Source organism: Diplotaxodon limnothrissa, linkage group LG3, assembly GCF_057381915.1.
Source record: "Diplotaxodon limnothrissa isolate DT_005_m linkage group LG3, D_limnothrissa_male_GT1.1, whole genome shotgun sequence".
Classification (NCBI taxonomy): Eukaryota; Metazoa; Chordata; class Actinopteri; order Cichliformes; family Cichlidae; genus Diplotaxodon; species Diplotaxodon limnothrissa.
Window position 1 is genome coordinate 71,410,569 of NC_140598.1, and position 17,547 is coordinate 71,428,115.

Here is a 17,547-nt window from a genome sequence, read left to right on the forward strand (position 1 = left end):
TGGCATTTATCCAACAGCACAGGCCCTGGATTGTTGAAGATGGCCTCAGGAACCAGCACAGGGCCTGGTTTGGTGAAGATGGCCTCAGCCAGCAGCCACAGGCCCTGGTTTGGTGTAAGTGGCCTCAGCCAGCAGCCACAGGCCCTGGTGTGGTGTAAGTGGCCTCAGCCAGCAGCCACAGGCCCTGGTGTGGTGTAAGTGGCCTCAGCCAGTGCCACAGGCCCTGGTGTGGTGTAAGTGGCCTGAGCAAGAGCCACAGGCCCTGGTGTGGTGTAAGTGGCCTCAGCCAGCAGCCACAGGCCCTGGTGTGGTGTAAGTGGCCTGAGCAAGAGCCACAGGCCCTGGTGTGGTGTAAGTGGCCTAAGCCAGAGCCACAGGCCCTGGTGTGGTGTAAGTGGCCTCAATAGCAAATAAGGCCCATGTGTGGTGTAATTGGTCTCAGCCAGAGCCACAGGCCCTGGTGTGGTGTAAGTGGCCTCAGCAAGCAGCCACAGGCTCTGGTGTGGTGTAAGTGGCCTCAGCCAGCAGCCACAGGCCCTGGTGTGGTTTAAGTGGCCACAGCCAGCAGCCACAGGCCCTGGTGTGGTCTAAGTGGCCTCAGCCAGTGCCACAGGCCCTGGTGTGGTGTAAGTGGCCTCAGCCAGCAGCCACAGGCCCTGGTGTGGTGTAAGTGGCCTCAGCCAGTGCCACAGGCCCTGGTGTGGTGTAAGTGGCCTGAGCAAGAGCCACAGACCCTGGTGTGGTGTAATTGGCCTCAATAGCAACTAAGGCCCTGGTGTGGTGTAGGTGGCCTCAGCCAGCAGCCACAGGCCCTGGTGTGGTGTAAGTGGCCTCAGCCAGAGCCACAGGCCCTGATGTGGTGTAAGTGGCCCCAGCCGGTCACTCAGGCCCTGGTGTGGTGTAGGTGGCATCAGCTAGCAGCACAAGACATTGGAAAAGAGCCAAAAGCAGTGTCATTAATGTGCCCTCATTAATGGGCAGCTGCTTTTGGTCTTTTAATACACCCCTTCTCTGGATCAAAAGCGGTTCAATGACATGAAAATGAAAGACTTACAGCACCAGGTATTCCCAGGCAGTCTCCCATCCAAGTACTAACCAAGCCCAGCCCTGCTTTGCTTCCGAGATCAGACGAGGTCGGGCGTGCTCAGGGTGGTATGGCCGTAAGGTGATGGCCCCAGCACAATGTCTCAATTTATGGATTCAAGTGATGAGGTGGCAAGTACCTGAAGTTACGAAGACAATCCTATAACCATACCTGCATGTTTGCATAATACCCTAACCCAAAGGCTCAGTTTGGCATTTATCCAACAGCACAGGCCCTGGATTGTTGAAGATGGCCTCAGGAACCAGCACAGGGCCTGGTGTGTTGTACATGGCCACAGCAAGCAGCACAGGGCCTGGTTTGGTGAAGATGGCCTCGGCCAGAAGCACAGGGCCTGGTGTGATATGAGTGGCCTGAGCAAGAGCCACAGGCCCTGGTGTGTTGTAAGTGGCCTCAGCCAGCAGCCACAGGCCCTGGTGTGGTGTAGGTGGCCTCAGCCAGCAGCCACAGGCCCTTGTGTGGTGTAAGTGGCCTCAGCCAGCAGCCACAGGCCCTGGTGTGGTGTAAGTGGCCTCAGCCAGTGCCACAGGCCCTTGTGTGGTGTAAGTGGCCTCAGCCAGCAGCCACAGGCCCTGGTGTGGTGTAAGTGGCCTCAGCCAGTGCCACAGGCCCTGGTGTGGTGTAAGTGGCCTGAGCAAGAGCCACAGACCCTGGTGTGGTGTAATTGGCCTCAATAGCAACTAAGGCCCTGGTGTGGTGTAGGTGGCCTCAGCCAGCAGCCACAGGCCCTGGTGTGGTGTAAGTGGCCTCAGCCAGAGCCACAGACCCTGGTGTGGTGTAATTGGCCTCAATAGCAACTAAGGCCCTGGTGTGGTGTAACTGGCCTCTGCCAGCAGCCACAGGCCCTGGTGTGGTGTAAGTGGCCTCAGCCAGAGCCACAGGCCCTGATGTGGTGTAAGTGGCCCCAGCCGGTCACTCAGGCCCTGGATTGTTGAAGATGGCCTCAGGAACCAGCACAGGGCCTGGTGTGTTGTACATGGCCACAGCAAGCAGCACAGGGCCTGGTTTGGTGAAGATGGCCTCGGCCAGAAGCGCAGGGCCTGGTGTGATGTGAGTGGCCTGAGCAAGAGCCACAGGCCCTGGTGTGGTGTAAGTGGCCTCAGCCAGCAGCCACAGGCCCTGGTGTGGTGTAAGTCGCCTCAGCCAGAAGCCACAGGCACTGGTGTGGTGTAAGTGGCCTCAGCCAGCAGCAAAAGGGCCCTGGTGTGGTGTAAGTGGCCTGAGCAAGAGCCACAGGCCCTGGTGTGGTGTAAGTGGCCTCAGCCAGCAGCCACAGGCCCTGGTGTGGTGTAAGTGGCCTGAGCAAGAGCCACAGGCCCTGGTGTGGTGTAAGTGGTCTCAGCCAGCAGCCACAGGCCCTGGTGTGGTGTAGGTGGCCTCAGCCAGCAGCCACAGGCCCTTGTGTGGTGTAAGTGGCCTCAGCCAGCAGCCACAGGCCCTGGTGTGGTGTAAGTGGCCTCAGCCAGTGCCACAGGCCCTGGTGTGGTGTAAGTGGCCTGAGCAAGAGCCACAGACCCTGGTGTGGTGTAATTGGCCTCAATAGCAACTAAGGCCCTGGTGTGGTGTAAGTGGCCTCAGCCAGCAGCCACAGGCCCTGGTGTGGTGTAGGTGGCCTCAGCCAGCAGCCACAGGCCCTGGTGTGGTGTAAGTGGCCTCAATAGCAACTAAGGCCCTGGTGTGGGGTAAGTGGCTTCAGCCAGCAGCCACAGGCTCTGGTGTGGTGTAACTGGCCTCAGCCAGCAGCCACAGGCCCTGGTGTGGTGTAAGTGGCCTCAGCCAGAGCCACAGGCCCTGATGTGGTGTAAGTGGCCCCAGCCGGTCACTCAGGCCCTTGTGTGGTGTAGGTTGCATCAGCTAGCAGCACAAGACATTGGAAAAGAGCCAAAAGCAATGTCGTTAATAAGCCCTCATTAATGGGCAGATGCTTTTGGTCTTTTAATACACCCCTTCTCTGGATCAAAAGCGGTTCAATGACATGAAAATGAAAGGCTTACAGCACCAGGTATTCCCAGGTAGTCTCCCTTCCAAGTACTAACCAAGCCCAGCCCTGCTTAGCTTCCGAGATCAGACGAGGTCGGGCGTGCTCAGGGTGGTATGGCCGTAAGCTGCTAGCGCCAGCACAATGTCTCAATTTATGGATTCAAGTGATTAGGTGGCAAGTACCTGAAGTTACGAAGACAATCCTATAACCATACCTGCATGTTTGCATAATACCCTAACCCAAAGGCTCAGTTTGGCATTTATCCAACAGCACAGGCCCTGGATTGTTGAAGATGGCCTCAGGAACCAGCACAGGGCCTGGTTTGGTGAAGATGGCCTCAGCCAGCAGCCACAGGCCCTGGTTTGGTGTAAGTGGCCTCAGCCAGCAGCCACAGGCCCTGGTGTGGTGTAAGTGGCCTCAGCCAGCAGCCACAGGCCCTGGTGTGGTGTAAGTGGCCTCAGCCAGTGCCACAGGCCCTGGTGTGGTGTAAGTGGCCTGAGCAAGAGCCACAGGCCCTGGTGTGGTGTAAGTGGCCTCAGCCAGCAGCCACAGGCCCTGGTGTGGTGTAAGTGGCCTGAGCAAGAGCCACAGGCCCTGGTGTGGTGTAAGTGGCCTAAGCCAGAGCCACAGGCCCTGGTGTGGTGTAAGTGGCCTCAATAGCAAATAAGGCCCATGTGTGGTGTAATTGGTCTCAGCCAGAGCCACAGGCCCTGGTGTGGTGTAAGTGGCCTCAGCAAGCAGCCACAGGCTCTGGTGTGGTGTAAGTGGCCTCAGCCAGCAGCCACAGGCCCTGATGTGGTGTAAGTGGCCCCAGCCGGTCACTCAGGCCCTTGTGTGGTGTAGGTTGCATCAGCTAGCAGCACAAGACATTGGAAAAGAGCCAAAAGCAATGTCGTTAATGTGCCCTCATTAATGGGCAGATGCTTTTGGTCTTTTAATACACCCCTTCTCTGGATCAAAAGCGGTTCAATGACATGAAAATGAAAGGCTTACAGCACCAGGTATTCCCAGGCAGTCTCCCATCCAAGTACTAACCAAGCCCAGCCCTGCTTAGCTTCCGAGATCAGACGAGGTCGGGCGTGCTCAGGGTGGTATGGCCGTAAGCTGCTGGCGCCAGCACAATGTCTCAATTTATGGATTCAAGTGATTAGGTGGCAAGTACCTGAAGTTACGAAGACAATCCTATAACCATACCTGCATGTTTGCATAATACCCTAACCCAAAGGCTCAGTTTGGCATTTATCCAACAGCACAGGCCCTGGATTGTTGAAGATGACCTCAAGAACCAGCACAGGACCTGGTGTGTTTTACATGGCCACAGCAAGCAGCACAGGGCCTGGTTTGGTGAAGATGGCCTCAGCAAGCAGCCACAGGCCCTGGTTTGGTGTAAGTGGCCTCAGCCAGCAGCCACAGGCCCTGGTGTGTTGTAAGTGGCCTCAGCCAGCAGCCACAGGCCCTGGTGTGGTCTAAGTGGCCTCAGCCAGTGCCACAGGCCCTGGTGTGGTGTAAGTGGCCTGAGCAAGAGCCACAGGCCCTGGTGTGGTGTAAGTGGCCTCAGCCAGCAGCCACAGGCCCTGGTGTGGTGTAAGTGGCCTGAGCAAGTGCCACAGGCCCTGGTGTGGTGTAAGTGGCCTAAGCCAGAGCCACAGGCCCTGGTGTGGTGTAAGTGGCCTCAATAGCAAATAAGGCCCTGGTGTGGTGTAAGTGGCCTGAGCAAGAGCCACAGGGCCTGGTTTGGTGAAGATGGCCTCGGCCAGAAGCGCAGGGCCTGGTGTGATGTGAGTGGCCTGAGCAAGAGCCACAGGCCCTGGTGTGGTGTAAGTGGCCTCAGCCAGCAGCCACAGGCCCTGGTGTGGTGTAAGTCGCCTCAGCCAGAAGCCACAGGCACTGGTGTGGTGTAAGTGGCCTCAGCCAGCAGCAAAAGGGCCCTGGTGTGGTGTAAGTCGCCTCAGCCAGCAGCCACAGGCCCTGGTGTGGTGTAGGTGGCCTCAGCCAGCAGCCACAGGCCCTGGTGTGGTGTAAGTGGCCTCAATAGCAACTAAAGCCCTGGTGTGGTGTAAGTCGCCTCAGCCAGCAGCCACAGGCCCTGGTGTGGTGTAAGTGGCCTCAGCCAGCAGCAAAAGGGCCCTGGTGTGGTGTAAGTCGCCTCAGCCAACAGCCACAGGCCCTGGTGTGGTGTAGGTGGCTTCAGCCAGCAGCCACAGGCTCTGGTGTGGTGTAACTGGCCTCAGCCAGCAGCCACAGGCCCTGGTGTGGTGTAAGTGGCCTCAGCCAGAGCCACAGGCCCTGATGTGGTGTAAGTGGCCCCAGCCGGTCACTCAGGCCCTAGTGTGGTGTAGGTGGCATCAGCTAGCAGCACAAGACATTGGAAAAGAGCCAAAAGCAGTGTCGTTAATGTGCCCTCATTAATGGGCAGCTGCTTTTGGTCTTTTAATACACCCCTTCTCTGGATCAAAAGCGGTTCAATGACATGAAAATGAAAGGCTTACAGCACCAGGTATTCCCAGGCAGTCTCCCATCCAAGTACTAACCAAGCCCAGCCCTGCTTAGCTTCCGAGATCAGACGAGGTCGGGCGTGCTCAGGGTGGTATGGCCGTAAGCTGCTGGCCCCAGCACAATGTCTCAATTTATGGATTCAAGTGATTAGGTGGCAAGTACCTGAAGTTACGAAGACAATCCTATAACCATACCTGCATGTTTGCATAATACCCTAACCCAAAGGCTCAGTTTGGCATTTATCCAACAGCACAGGCCCTGGATTGTTGAAGATGGCCTCAAGAACCAGCACAGGACCTGGTGTGTTTTACATGGCCACAGCAAGCAGCACAGGGCCTGGTTTGGTGAAGATGGCCTCAGCAAGCAGCCACAGGCCCTGGTTTGGTGTAAGTGGCCTCAGCCAGCAGCCACAGGCCCTGGTGTGGTGTAAGTGGCCTCAGCCAGCAGCCACAGGCCCTGGTGTGGTGTAAGTGGCCTGAGCAAGTGCCACAGGCCCTGGTGTGGTGTAAGTGGCCTAAGCCAGAGCCACAGGCCCTGGTGTGGTGTAAGTGGCCTCAATAGCAAATAAGGCCCTGGTGTGGTGTAAGTGGCCTGAGCAAGAGCCACAGGGCCTGGTTTGGTGAAGATGGCCTCGGCCAGAAGCGCAGGGCCTGGTGTGATGTGAGTGGCCTGAGCAAGAGCCACAGGCCCTGGTGTGGTGTAAGTGGCCTCAGCCAGCAGCCACAGGCACTGGTGTGGTGTAAGTGGCCTCAGCCAGCAGCAAAAGGGCCCTGGTGTGGTGTAAGTCGCCTCAGCCAGCAGCCACAGGCCCTGGTGTGGTTTAGGTGGCCTCAGCCAGCAGCCACAGGCCCTGGTGTGGTGTAAGTGGCCTCAATAGCAACTAAGGCCCTGGTGTGGTGTAAGTGGCTTCAGCCAGCAGCCACAGGCTCTGGTGTGGTGTAACTGGCCTCAGCCAGCAGCCACAGGCCCTGGTGTGGTGTAAGTGGCCTCAGCCAGAGCCACAGGCCCTGATGTGGTGTAAGTGGCCCCAGCCGGTCACTCAGGCCCTGGTGTGGTGTAGGTGGCATCAGCTAGCAGCACAAGACATTGGAAAAGAGCCAAAAGCAGTGTCGTTAATGTGCCCTCATTAATGGGCAGATGCTTTTGGTCTTTTAATACACCCCTTCTCTGGATCAAAAGCGGTTCAATGACATGAAAATGAAAGGCTTACAGCACCAGGTATTCCCAGGCAGTCTCCCATCCAAGTACTAACCAAGCCCAGCCCTGCTTAGCTTCCGAGATCAGACGAGGTCGGGCGTGCTCAGGGTGGTATGGCCGTAAGCTGCTGACCCCAGCACAATGTCTCAATTTATGGATTCAAGTGATTAGGTGGCAAGTACCTGAAGTTACGAAGACAATCCTATAACCATACCTGCATGTTTGCATAATACCCTAACCCAAAGGCTCAGTTTGGCATTTATCCAACAGCACAGGCCCTGGATTGTTGAAGATGGCCTCTGGAACCAGCACAGGGCCTGGTGTGTTGTACATGGCCACAGCAAGCAGCACAGGGCCTGGTTTGGTGAAGATGGCCTTGGCCAGAAGCACAGGGCCTGGCGTGATATGAGTGGCCTGAGCAAGAGCCACAGGCCCTGGTGTGGTGTAAGTGGCCTGAGCAAGAGCCACAGGCCCTGGTGTGGTGTAAGTGGCCTGAGCAAGAGCCACAGGCCGTGGTGTGGTGTAAGTGGTCTCAGCCAGCAGCCACAGGCCCTGGTGTGGTGTAGGTGGCCTCAGCCAGCAGCCACAGGCCCTTGTGTGGTGTAAGTGGCCTCAGCCAGCAGCCACAGGCCCTGGTGTGGTGTAAGTGGCCTCAGCCAGTGCCACAGGCCCTGGTGTGGTGTAAGTGGCCTGAGCAAGAGCCACAGACCCTGGTGTGGTGTAATTGGCCTCAATAGCAACTAAGGACCTGGTGTGGTGTAAGTGGCCTGAGCAAGAGCCACAGGCCCTGGTGTGGTGTATGTGGCCTCAGCCAGCAGCCACAGGCCCTGGTGTGGTGTAAGTAGCCTCAGCCAGAAGCCACAGGCACTGGTGTGGTGTAAGTGGCCTCAGCCAGCAGCAACAGGCCCTGGTGTGGTGTAAGTCGCCTCAGCCAGCAGCCACAGGCCCTGGTGTGGTGTAGGTGGCCTCAGCCAGCAGCCACAGGCCCTGGTGTGGTGTAAGTGGCCTCAGCCAGCAGCCACAGGCCCTGGTGTGGTGTAAGTGGCCTCAGCCAGCAGCCACAGTCCCTGGTGTGGTGTAAGTGGCCTGAGCAAAAGCCACAGACCCTGGTGTGGTGTAATTGGCCTCAATAGCAACTAAGGCCCTGGTGTGGTGTATGTGGCCTCAGGCAGCAGCCACAGGCCCTGTTGTGATGTAACTTGCCTCAGCCAGCAGCCACAGGCCCTGGTGTGGTGTAAGTGGCCTCAGCCAGAGCCACAGGCCCTGTTGTGATGTAACTTGCCTCAGCCAGCAGCCACAGTCCCTGGTGTGGTCTAAGTGGCCTCAGCCAGTGCCACAGGCCCTGGTGTGGTGTAAGTGGCCTGAGCAAGAGCCACAGACCCTGGTGTGGTGTAATTGGCCTCAATAGCAACTAATGCCCTGGTGTGGTGTAGGTGGCCTCAGCCAGCAGCCACAGGCCCTGGTGTGGTGTAAGTGGCCTCAGCCAGCAGCCACAGGCCCTGGTGTGGTGTAAGTGGCCTCAGCCAGTGCCACAGGCCCTGGTGTGGTGTAAGTGGCCTGAGCAAGAGCCACAGACCCTGGTGTGGTGTAATTGGCCTCAATAGCAACTAATGCCCTGGTGTGGTGTAGGTGGCCTCAGCCAGCAGCCACAGGCCCTGGTGTGGTGTAAGTGGCCTCAGCCAGCAGCCACAGGCCCTGGTGTGGTGTAAGTGGCCTCAGCCAGAGCCACAGGCCCTGATGTGGTGTAAGTGGCCCCAGCCGGTCACTCAGGCCCTTGTGTGGTGTAGGTTGCATCAGCTAGCAGCACAAGACATTGGAAAAGAGCCAAAAGCAATGTCGTTAATGTGCCCTCATTAATGGGCAGATGATTTTGGTCTTTTAATACACCCCTTCTCTGGATCAAAAGCGGTTCAATGACATGAAAATGAAAGGCTTACAGCACCAGGTATTCCCAGGCAGTCTCCCATCCAAGTACTAACCAAGCCCAGCCCTGCTTAGCTTCCGAGATCAGACGAGGTCGGGCGTGCTCAGGGTGGTATGGCCGTAAGCTGCTGGCGCCAGCACAATGTCTCAATTTATGGATTCAAGTGATTAGGTGGCAAGTACCTGAAGTTACGAAGACAATCCTATAACCATACCTGCATGTTTGCATAATACCCTAACCCAAAGGCTCAGTTTGGCATTTATCCAACAGCACAGGCCCTGGATTGTTGAAGATGGCCTCAAGAACCAGCACAGGGCCTGGTGTGTTTTACATGGCCACAGCAAGCAGCACAGGGCCTGGTTTGGTGAAGATGGCCTCAGCAAGCAGCCACAGGCCCTGGTTTGGTGTAAGTGGCCTCAGCCAGCAGCCACAGGCCCTGGTGTGTTGTAAGTGGCCTCAGCCAGCAGCCACAGGCCCTGGTGTGGTCTAAGTGGCCTCAGCCAGTGCCACAGGCCCTGGTGTGGTGTAAGTGGCCTGAGCAAGAGCCACAGGCCCTGGTGTGGTGTAAGTGGCCTCAGCCAGCAGCCACAGGCCCTGGTGTGGTGTAAGTGGCCTGAGCAAGTGCCACAGGCCCTGGTGTGGTGTAAGTGGCCTAAGCCAGAGCCACAGGCCCTGGTGTGGTGTAAGTGGCCTCAATAGCAAATAAGGCCCTGGTGTGGTGTAAGTGGCCTGAGCAAGAGCCACAGGGCCTGGTTTGGTGAAGATGGCCTCGGCCAGAAGCGCAGGGCCTGGTGTGATGTGAGTGGCCTGAGCAAGAGCCACAGGCCCTGGTGTGGTGTAAGTGGCCTCAGCCAGCAGCCACAGGCCCTGGTGTGGTGTAAGTCGCCTCAGCCAGAAGCCACAGGCACTGGTGTGGTGTAAGTGGCCTCAGCCAGCAGCAAAAGGGCCCTGGTGTGGTGTAAGTCGCCTCAGCCAGCAGCCACAGGCCCTGGTGTGGTGTAGGTGGCCTCAGCCAGCAGCCACAGGCCCTGGTGTGGTGTAAGTGGCCTCAATAGCAACTAAAGCCCTGGTGTGGTGTAAGTCGCCTCAGCCAGCAGCCACAGGCCCTGGTGTGGTGTAAGTGGCCTCAGCCAGCAGCAAAAGGGCCCTGGTGTGGTGTAAGTCGCCTCAGCCAGCAGCCACAGGCCCTGGTGTGGTGTAGGTGGCTTCAGCCAGCAGCCACAGGCTCTGGTGTGGTGTAACTGGCCTCAGCCAGCAGCCACAGGCCCTGGTGTGGTGTAAGTGGCCTCAGCCAGAGCCACAGGCCCTGATGTGGTGTAAGTGGCCCCAGCCGGTCACTCAGGCCCTGGTGTGGTGTAGGTGGCATCAGCTAGCAGCACAAGACATTGGAAAAGAGCCAAAAGCAGTGTCGTTAATGTGCCCTCATTAATGGGCAGCTGCTTTTGGTCTTTTAATACACCCCTTCTCTGGATCAAAAGCGGTTCAATGACATGAAAATGAAAGGCTTACAGCACCAGGTATTCCCAGGCAGTCTCCCATCCAAGTACTAACCAAGCCCAGCCCTGCTTAGCTTCCGAGATCAGACGAGGTCGGGCGTGCTCAGGGTGGTATGGCCGTAAGCTGCTGGCCCCAGCACAATGTCTCAATTTATGGATTCAAGTGATTAGGTGGCAAGTACCTGAAGTTACGAAGACAATCCTATAACCATACCTGCATGTTTGCATAATACCCTAACCCAAAGGCTCAGTTTGGCATTTATCCAACAGCACAGGCCCTGGATTGTTGAAGATGGCCTCAAGAACCAGCACAGGACCTGGTGTGTTTTACATGGCCACAGCAAGCAGCACAGGGCCTGGTTTGGTGAAGATGGCCTCAGCAAGCAGCCACAGGCCCTGGTTTGGTGTAAGTGGCCTCAGCCAGCAGCCACAGGCCCTGGTGTGTTGTAAGTGGCCTCAGCCAGCAGCCACAGGCCCTGGTGTGGTCTAAGTGGCCTCAGCCAGTGCCACAGGCCCTGGTGTGGTGTAAGTGGCCTGAGCAAGAGCCACAGGCCCTGGTGTGGTGTAAGTGGCCTCAATAGCAAATAAGGCCCTGGTGTGGTGTAAGTGGCCTGAGCAAGAGCCACAGGGCCTGGTTTGGTGAAGATGGCCTCGGCCAGAAGCGCAGGGCCTGGTGTGATGTGAGTGGCCTGAGCAAGAGCCACAGGCCCTGGTGTGGTGTAAGTGGCCTGAGCAAGAGCCACAGGCCCTGGTGTGGTGTAAGTGGCCTGAGCAAGAGCCACAGGCCGTGGTGTGGTGTAAGTGGTCTCAGCCAGCAGCCACAGGCCCTGGTGTGGTGTAGGTGGCCTCAGCCAGCAGCCACAGGCCCTGGTGTGGTGTAAGTGGCCTCAATAGCAACTAAAGCCCTGGTGTGGTGTAAGTCGCCTCAGCCAGCAGCCACAGGCCCTGGTGTGGTGTAAGTGGCCTCAGCCAGCAGCAAAAGGGCCCTGGTGTGGTGTAAGTCGCCTCAGCCAGCAGCCACAGGCCCTGGTGTGGTGTAGGTGGCCTCAGCCAGCAGCCACAGGCCCTGGTGTGGTGTAAGTGGCCTCAATAGCAACTAAAGCCCTGGTGTGGTGTAAGTCGCCTCAGCCAGCAGCCACAGGCCCTGGTGTGGTGTAAGTGGCCTCAGCCAGCAGCAAAAGGGCCCTGGTGTGGTGTAAGTCGCCTCAGCCAGCAGCCACAGGCCCTGGTGTGGTGTAGGTGGCTTCAGCCAGCAGCCACAGGCTCTGGTGTGGTGTAACTGGCCTCAGCCAGCAGCCACAGGCCCTGGTGTGGTGTAAGTGGCCTCAGCCAGAGCCACAGGCCCTGATGTGGTGTAAGTGGCCCCAGCCGGTCACTCAGGCCCTGGTGTGGTGTAGGTGGCATCAGCTAGCAGCACAAGACATTGGAAAAGAGCCAAAAGCAGTGTCGTTAATGTGCCCTCATTAATGGGCAGATGCTTTTGGTCTTTTAATACACCCCTTCTCTGGATCAAAAGCGGTTCAATGACATGAAAATGAAAGGCTTACAGCACCAGGTATTCCCAGGCAGTCTCCCATCCAAGTACTAACCAAGCCCAGCCCTGCTTAGCTTCCGAGATCAGACGAGGTCGGGCGTGCTCAGGGTGGTATGGCCGTAAGCTGCTGGCCCCAGCACAATGTCTCAATTTATGGATTCAAGTGATTAGGTGGCAAGTACCTGAAGTTACGAAGACAATCCTATAACCATACCTGCATGTTTGCATAATACCCTAACCCAAAGGCTCAGTTTGGCATTTATCCAACAGCACAGGCCCTGGATTGTTGAAGATGGCCTCAGGAACCAGCACAGGGCCTGGTGTGTTGTACATGGCCACAGCAAGCAGCACAGGGCCTGGTTTGGTGAAGATGGCCTCGGCCAGAAGCGCAGGGCCTGGTGTGATGTGAGTGGCCTGAGCAAGAGCCACAGGCCCTGGTGTGGTGTAAGTGGCCTCAGCCAGCAGCCACAGGCCCTGGTGTGGTGTAAGTCGCCTCAGCCAGAAGCCACAGGCACTGGTGTGGTGTAAGTGGCCTCAGCCAGCAGCAAAAGGGCCCTGGTGTGGTGTAAGTCGCCTCAGTCAGCAGCCACAGGCCCTGGTGTGGTGTAGGTGGCCTCAGCCAGCAGCCACAGGCCCTGGTGTGGTGTAAGTGGCCTCAGCCAGCAGCCACAGGCCCTGGTGTGGTGTAAGTGGCCTCAGCCAGCAGCCACAGGCCCTGGTGTGGTGTAAGTCGCCTCAGCCAGAAGCCACAGGCACTGGTGTGGTGTAAGTGGCCTCAGCCAGCAGCAAAAGGGCCCTGGTGTGGTGTAAGTCGCCTCAGCCAGCAGCCACAGGCCCTGGTGTGGTGTAGGTGGCCTCAGCCAGCAGCCACAGGCCCTGGTGTGGTGTAAGTGGCCTCAATAGCAACTAAGGCCCTGGTGTGGTGTAAGTGGCTTCAGCCAGAAGCCACAGGCACTGGTGTGGTGTAAGTGGCCTCAGCCAGCAGCAAAAGGGCCCTGGTGTGGTGTAAGTGGCCTGAGCAAGAGCCACAGGCCCTGGTGTGGTGTAAGTGGCCTGAGCAAGAGCCACAGGCCCTGGTGTGGTGTAAGTGGTCTCAGCCAGCAGCCACAGGCCCTGGTGTGGTGTAAGTGGTCTCAGCCAGCAGCCACAGGCCCTGGTGTGGTGTAGGTGGCCTCAGCCAGCAGCCACAGGCCCTTGTGTGGTGTAAGTGGCCTCAGCCAGCAGCCACAGGCCCTGGTGTGGTGTAAGTGGCCTGAGCAAGAGCCACAGACCGTGGTGTGGTGTAATTGGCCTCAATAGCAACTAAGGCCCTGGTGTGGTGTAAGTCGCCTCAGCCAGCAGCCACAGGCCCTGGTGTGGTGTAGGTGGCCTCAGCCAGCAGCCACAGGCCCTGGTGTGGTGTAAGTCGCCTCAGCCAGAAGCCACAGGCACTGGTGTGGTGTAAGTGGCCTCAGGAACCAGCACAGGGCCTGGTGTGTTGTACATGGCCACAGCTAGCAGCAGAGGGCCAGGTTTGGTGAAGATGGCCTCGGCCAGAAGCGCAGGGCCTGGTGTGATGTGAGTGGCCTGAGCAAGAGCCACAGACCCTGGTGTGGTGTAATTGGCCTCAATAGCAACTAAGGCCCTGGTGTGGTGTAACTGGCCTCAGGAACCAGCACAGGGCCTGGTGTGTTGTACATGGCCACAGCTAGCAGCAGAGGGCCAGGTTTGGTGAAGATGGCCTCGGCCAGAAGCGCAGGGCCTGGTGTGATGTGAGTGGCCTGAGCAAGAGCCACAGGCCCTGGTGTGGTGTAAGTGGCCTCAGCCAGAGCCACAGGCCCTGATGTGGTGTAAGTGGCCCCAGCCGGTCACTCACGCCCTGGTGTGGTGTAGGTGGCCCCAGCCGGTCACTCACGCCCTGGTGTGGTGTAGGTGGCATCAGCTAGCAGCACAGGGCCTGGTTTGGTGAAGATGGCCTCGGCCAGAAGCGCAGGGCCTGGTGTGATGTGAGTGGCCTGAGCAAGAGCCACAGGCACTGGTGTGGTGTAAGTCGCCTCAGCCAGCAGCCACAGGCCCTGGTGTGGTGTAAGTCGCCTCAGCCAGAAGCCACAGGCACTGGTGTGGTGTAAGTGGCCTCAGCCAGCAGCAAAAGGGCCCTGGTGTGGTGTAAGTCGCCTCAGCCAGCAGCCACAGGCCCTGGTGGGGTGTAGGTGGCCTCAGCCAGCAGCCACAGGCCCTGGTGTGGTGTAAGTGGCCTCAGCCAGCAGCCACAGACCCTGGTGTGGTGTAATTGGCCTCAATAGCAACTAAGGCCCTGGTGTGGTGTAAGTGGCTTCAGCCAGCAGCCACAGGCCCTGGTGTGGTGTAAGTGGCCTCAGCCAGAGCCACAGGCCCTGATGTGGTGTAAGTGGCCCCAGCCGGTCACTCAGGCCCTGGTGTGGTGTAGGTGGCATCAGCTAGCAGCACAAGACATTGGAAAAGAGCCAAAAGCAGTGTCGTTAATGTGCCCTCATTAATGGGCAGCTGCTTTTGGTCTTTTAATACACCCCTTCTCTGGATCAAAAGCGGTTCAATGACATGAAAATGAAAGGCTTACAGCACCAGGTATTCCCAGGCAGTCTCCCATCCAAGTACTAACCAAGCCCAGCCCTGCTTAGCTTCCGAGATCAGACGAGGTCGGGCGTGCTGAGGGTGGTATGGCCGTAAGCTGCTGGCTCCAGCACAATGTCTCAATTTATGGATTCAAGTGATTAGGTGGCAAGTACCTGAAGTTACGAAGACAATCCTATAACCATACCTGCATGTTTGCATAATACCCTAACCCAAAGGCTCAGTTTGGCATTTATCCAACAGCACAGGCCCTGGATTGTTGAAGATGGCCTCAGGAACCAGCACAGGGCCTGGTGTGTTGTACATGGCCACAGCAAGCAGCACAAGGCCTGGTTTGGTGAAGATGGCCTCGGCCAGAAGCGCAGGGCCTGGTGTGATGTGAGTGGCCTGAGCAAGAGCCACAGGCCCTGGTGTGGTGTAAGTGGCCTCAGCCAGCAGCCACAGGCCCTGGTGTGGTCTAAGTGGCCTCAGCCAGTGCCACAGGCCCTGGTGTGGTGTAAGTGGCCTGAGCAAGAGCCACAGGCCCTGGTGTGGTGTAAGTGGCCTCAGCCAGCAGCCACAGGCCCTGGTGTGGTGTAAGTGGCCTGAGCAAGTGCCACAGGCCCTGGTGTGGTGTAAGTGACCTAAGCCAGAGCCACAGGCCCTGGTGTGGTGTAAGTGGCCTCAATAGCAAATAAGGCCCTGGTGTGGTGTAAGTGGCCTGAGCAAGAGCCACAGGGCCTGGCTTGGTGAAGATGGCCTCGGCCAGAAGCGCAGGGCCTGGTGTGATGTGAGTGGCCTGAGCAAGAGCCACAGGCCCTGGTGTGGTGTAAGTGGCCTCAGCCAGCAGCCACAGGCCCTGGTGTGGTGTAAGTCGCCTCAGCCAGCAGCCACAGGCCCTGGTGTGGTCTAAGTGGCCTCAGCCAGTGCCACAGGCCCTGGTGTGGTGTAAGTGGCCTGAGCAAGAGCCACAGGCCCTGGTGTGGTGTAAGTGGCCTCAGCCAGCAGCCACAGGCCCTGGTGTGGTGTAAGTGGCCTGAGCAAGAGCCACAGGCCCTGGTGTGGTGTAAGTGGCCTCAGCCAGCAGCCACAGGCCCTGGTGTGGTGTAAGTGGCCTGAGCAAGTGCCACAGGCCCTGGTGTGGTGTAAGTGACCTAAGCCAGAGCCACAGGCCCTGGTGTGGTGTAAGTGGCCTCAATAGCAAATAAGGCCCTGGTGTGGTGTAAGTGGCCTGAGCAAGAGCCACAGGGCCTGGTTTGGTGAAGATGGCCTCGGCCAGAAGCGCAGGGCCTGGTGTGATGTGAGTGGCCTGAGCAAGAGCCACAGGCCCTGGTGTGGTGTAAGTGGCCTCAGCCAGCAGCCACAGGCCCTGGTGTGGTGTAAGTCGCCTCAGCCAGAAGCCACAGGCACTGGTGTGGTGTAAGTGGCCTCAGGAACCAGCACAGGGCCTGGTGTGTTGTACATGGCCACAGCTAGCAGCAGAGGGCCAGGTTTGGTGAAGATGGCCTCGGCCAGAAGCGCAGGGCCTGGTGTGGTGTAAGTGGCCTCAGCAAGAGCCACAGGCCCTGGTGTGGTGTAAGTGGCCTGAGCAAGTGCCACAGGCCCTGGTGTGGTGTAAGTGGCCTAAGCCAGAGCCACAGGCCCTGGTGTGGTGTAAGTGGCCTCAATAGCAAATAAGGCCCTGGTGTGGTGTAAGTGGCCTGAGCAAGAGCCACAGGGCCTGGTTTGGTGAAGATGGCCTCAGCCAGAAGCGCAGGGCCTGGTGTGATGTGAGTGGCCTGAGCAAGAGCCACAGGCCCTGGTGTGGTGTAAGTGGCCTCAGCCAGCAGCCACAGGCCCTGGTGTGGTGTAAGTCGCCTCAGCCAGAAGCCACAGGCACTGGTGTGGTGTAAGTGGCCTCAGCCAGCAGCAAAAGGGCCCTGGTGTGGTGTAAGTGGCCTGAGCAAGAGCCACAGGCCCTGGTGTGGTGTAAGTGGCCTGAGCAAGAGCCACAGGCCCTGGTGTGGTGTAAGTGGTCTCAGCCAGCAGCCACAGGCCCTGGTGTGGTGTAAGTGGCCTGAGCAAGAGCCACAGGCCCTGGTTTGGTGTAAGTGGCCTCAGCCAGCAGCCACAGGCCCTGGTGTGGTGTAAGTGGCCTGAGCAAGAGCCACAGGCCCTGGTTTGGTGTAAGTGGCCTCAGCCAGCAGCCACAGGCCCTGGTGTGTTGTAAGTGGCCTCAGCCAGCAGCCACAGGCCCTGGTGTGGTCTAAGTGGCCTCAGCCAGTGCCACAGGCCCTGGTGTGGTGTAAGTGGCCTGAGCAAGAGCCACAGGCCCTGGTGTGGTGTAAGTGGCCTGAGCAAGTGCCACAGGCCCTGGTGTGGTGTAAGTGGCCTGAGCAAGAGCCACAGGGCCTGGTTTGGTGAAGATGGCCTCGGCCAGAAGCGCAGGGCCTGGTGTGATGTGAGTGGCCTGAGCAAGAGCCACAGGCCCTGGTGTGGTGTAAGTGGCCTCAGCCAGCAGCCACAGGCCCTGGTGTGGTGTAAGTCGCCTCAGCCAGAAGCCACAGGCACTGGTGTGGTGTAGGTGGCCTCAGCCAGCAGCCACAGGCCCTGGTGTGGTGTAAGTGGCCTCAATAGCAACTAAGGCCCTGGTGTGGTGTAAGTGGCTTCAGCCAGAAGCCACAGGCACTGGTGTGGTGTAAGTGGCCTCAGCCAGCAGCAAAAGGGCCCTGGTGTGGTGTAAGTGGCCTGAGCAAGAGCCACAGGCCCTGGTGTGGTGTAAGTGGCCTGAGCAAGAGCCACAGGCCCTGGTGTGGTGTAAGTGGCCTGAGCAAGAGCCACAGGCCCTGGTGTGGTGTAAGTGGTCTCAGCCAGCAGCCACAGGCCCTGGTGTGGTGTAAGTGGTCTCAGCCAGCAGCCACAGGCCCTGGTGTGGTGTAGGTGGCCTCAGCCAGCAGCCACAGGCCCTTGTGTGGTGTAAGTGGCCTCAGCCAGCAGCCACAGGCCCTGGTGTGGTGTAAGTGGCCTCAGCCAGTGCCACAGGCCCTGGTGTGGTGTAAGTGGCCTGAGCAAGAGCCACAGACCGTGGTGTGGTGTAATTGGCCTCAATAGCAACTAAGGCCCTGGTGTGGTGTAAGTCGCCTCAGCCAGCAGCCACAGGCCCTGGTGTGGTGTAGGTGGCCTCAGCCAGCAGCCACAGGCCCTGGTGTGGTGTAAGTGGCCTCAATAGCAACTAAGGCCCTGGTGTGGGGTAAGTGGCTTCAGCCAGCA

General features: G+C 58.4%; 1 protein-coding gene, 7 non-coding genes and 2 pseudogenes across 10 annotated transcripts in view; all 10 read right to left on the reverse strand.

Annotated features, from left to right (window-relative positions):
- Window positions 1-17,547, reverse strand: part of LOC146637699 (BPTF-associated chromatin complex component 1-like) — a 495,253-nt gene that overhangs the window by 410,589 nt on the left and 67,117 nt on the right. The window lies entirely within an intron of this gene.
- LOC146637926 (5S ribosomal RNA) lies at window positions 1,048-1,166 on the reverse strand (annotated as a pseudogene).
- On the reverse strand, window positions 3,090-3,208 carry LOC146637927 (5S ribosomal RNA). The gene has a single exon (XR_014905589.1). It is a non-coding gene; the product is annotated as a 5S ribosomal RNA (ribosomal RNA).
- LOC146637928 (5S ribosomal RNA) lies at window positions 4,070-4,188 on the reverse strand. The gene has a single exon (XR_014906123.1). It is a non-coding gene; the product is annotated as a 5S ribosomal RNA (ribosomal RNA).
- LOC146637929 (5S ribosomal RNA) lies at window positions 5,566-5,684 on the reverse strand. The gene has a single exon (XR_014906124.1). It is a non-coding gene; the product is annotated as a 5S ribosomal RNA (ribosomal RNA).
- Window positions 6,783-6,901, reverse strand: LOC146637930 (5S ribosomal RNA). The gene has a single exon (XR_014906125.1). It is a non-coding gene; the product is annotated as a 5S ribosomal RNA (ribosomal RNA).
- Window positions 8,707-8,825, reverse strand: LOC146637931 (5S ribosomal RNA). Its single transcript, XR_014906127.1, has one exon. It is a non-coding gene; the product is annotated as a 5S ribosomal RNA (ribosomal RNA).
- Window positions 10,203-10,321, reverse strand: LOC146637932 (5S ribosomal RNA). The gene has a single exon (XR_014906128.1). It is a non-coding gene; the product is annotated as a 5S ribosomal RNA (ribosomal RNA).
- LOC146637933 (5S ribosomal RNA) lies at window positions 11,737-11,855 on the reverse strand. The gene has a single exon (XR_014906129.1). It is a non-coding gene; the product is annotated as a 5S ribosomal RNA (ribosomal RNA).
- LOC146637934 (5S ribosomal RNA) lies at window positions 14,299-14,417 on the reverse strand (annotated as a pseudogene).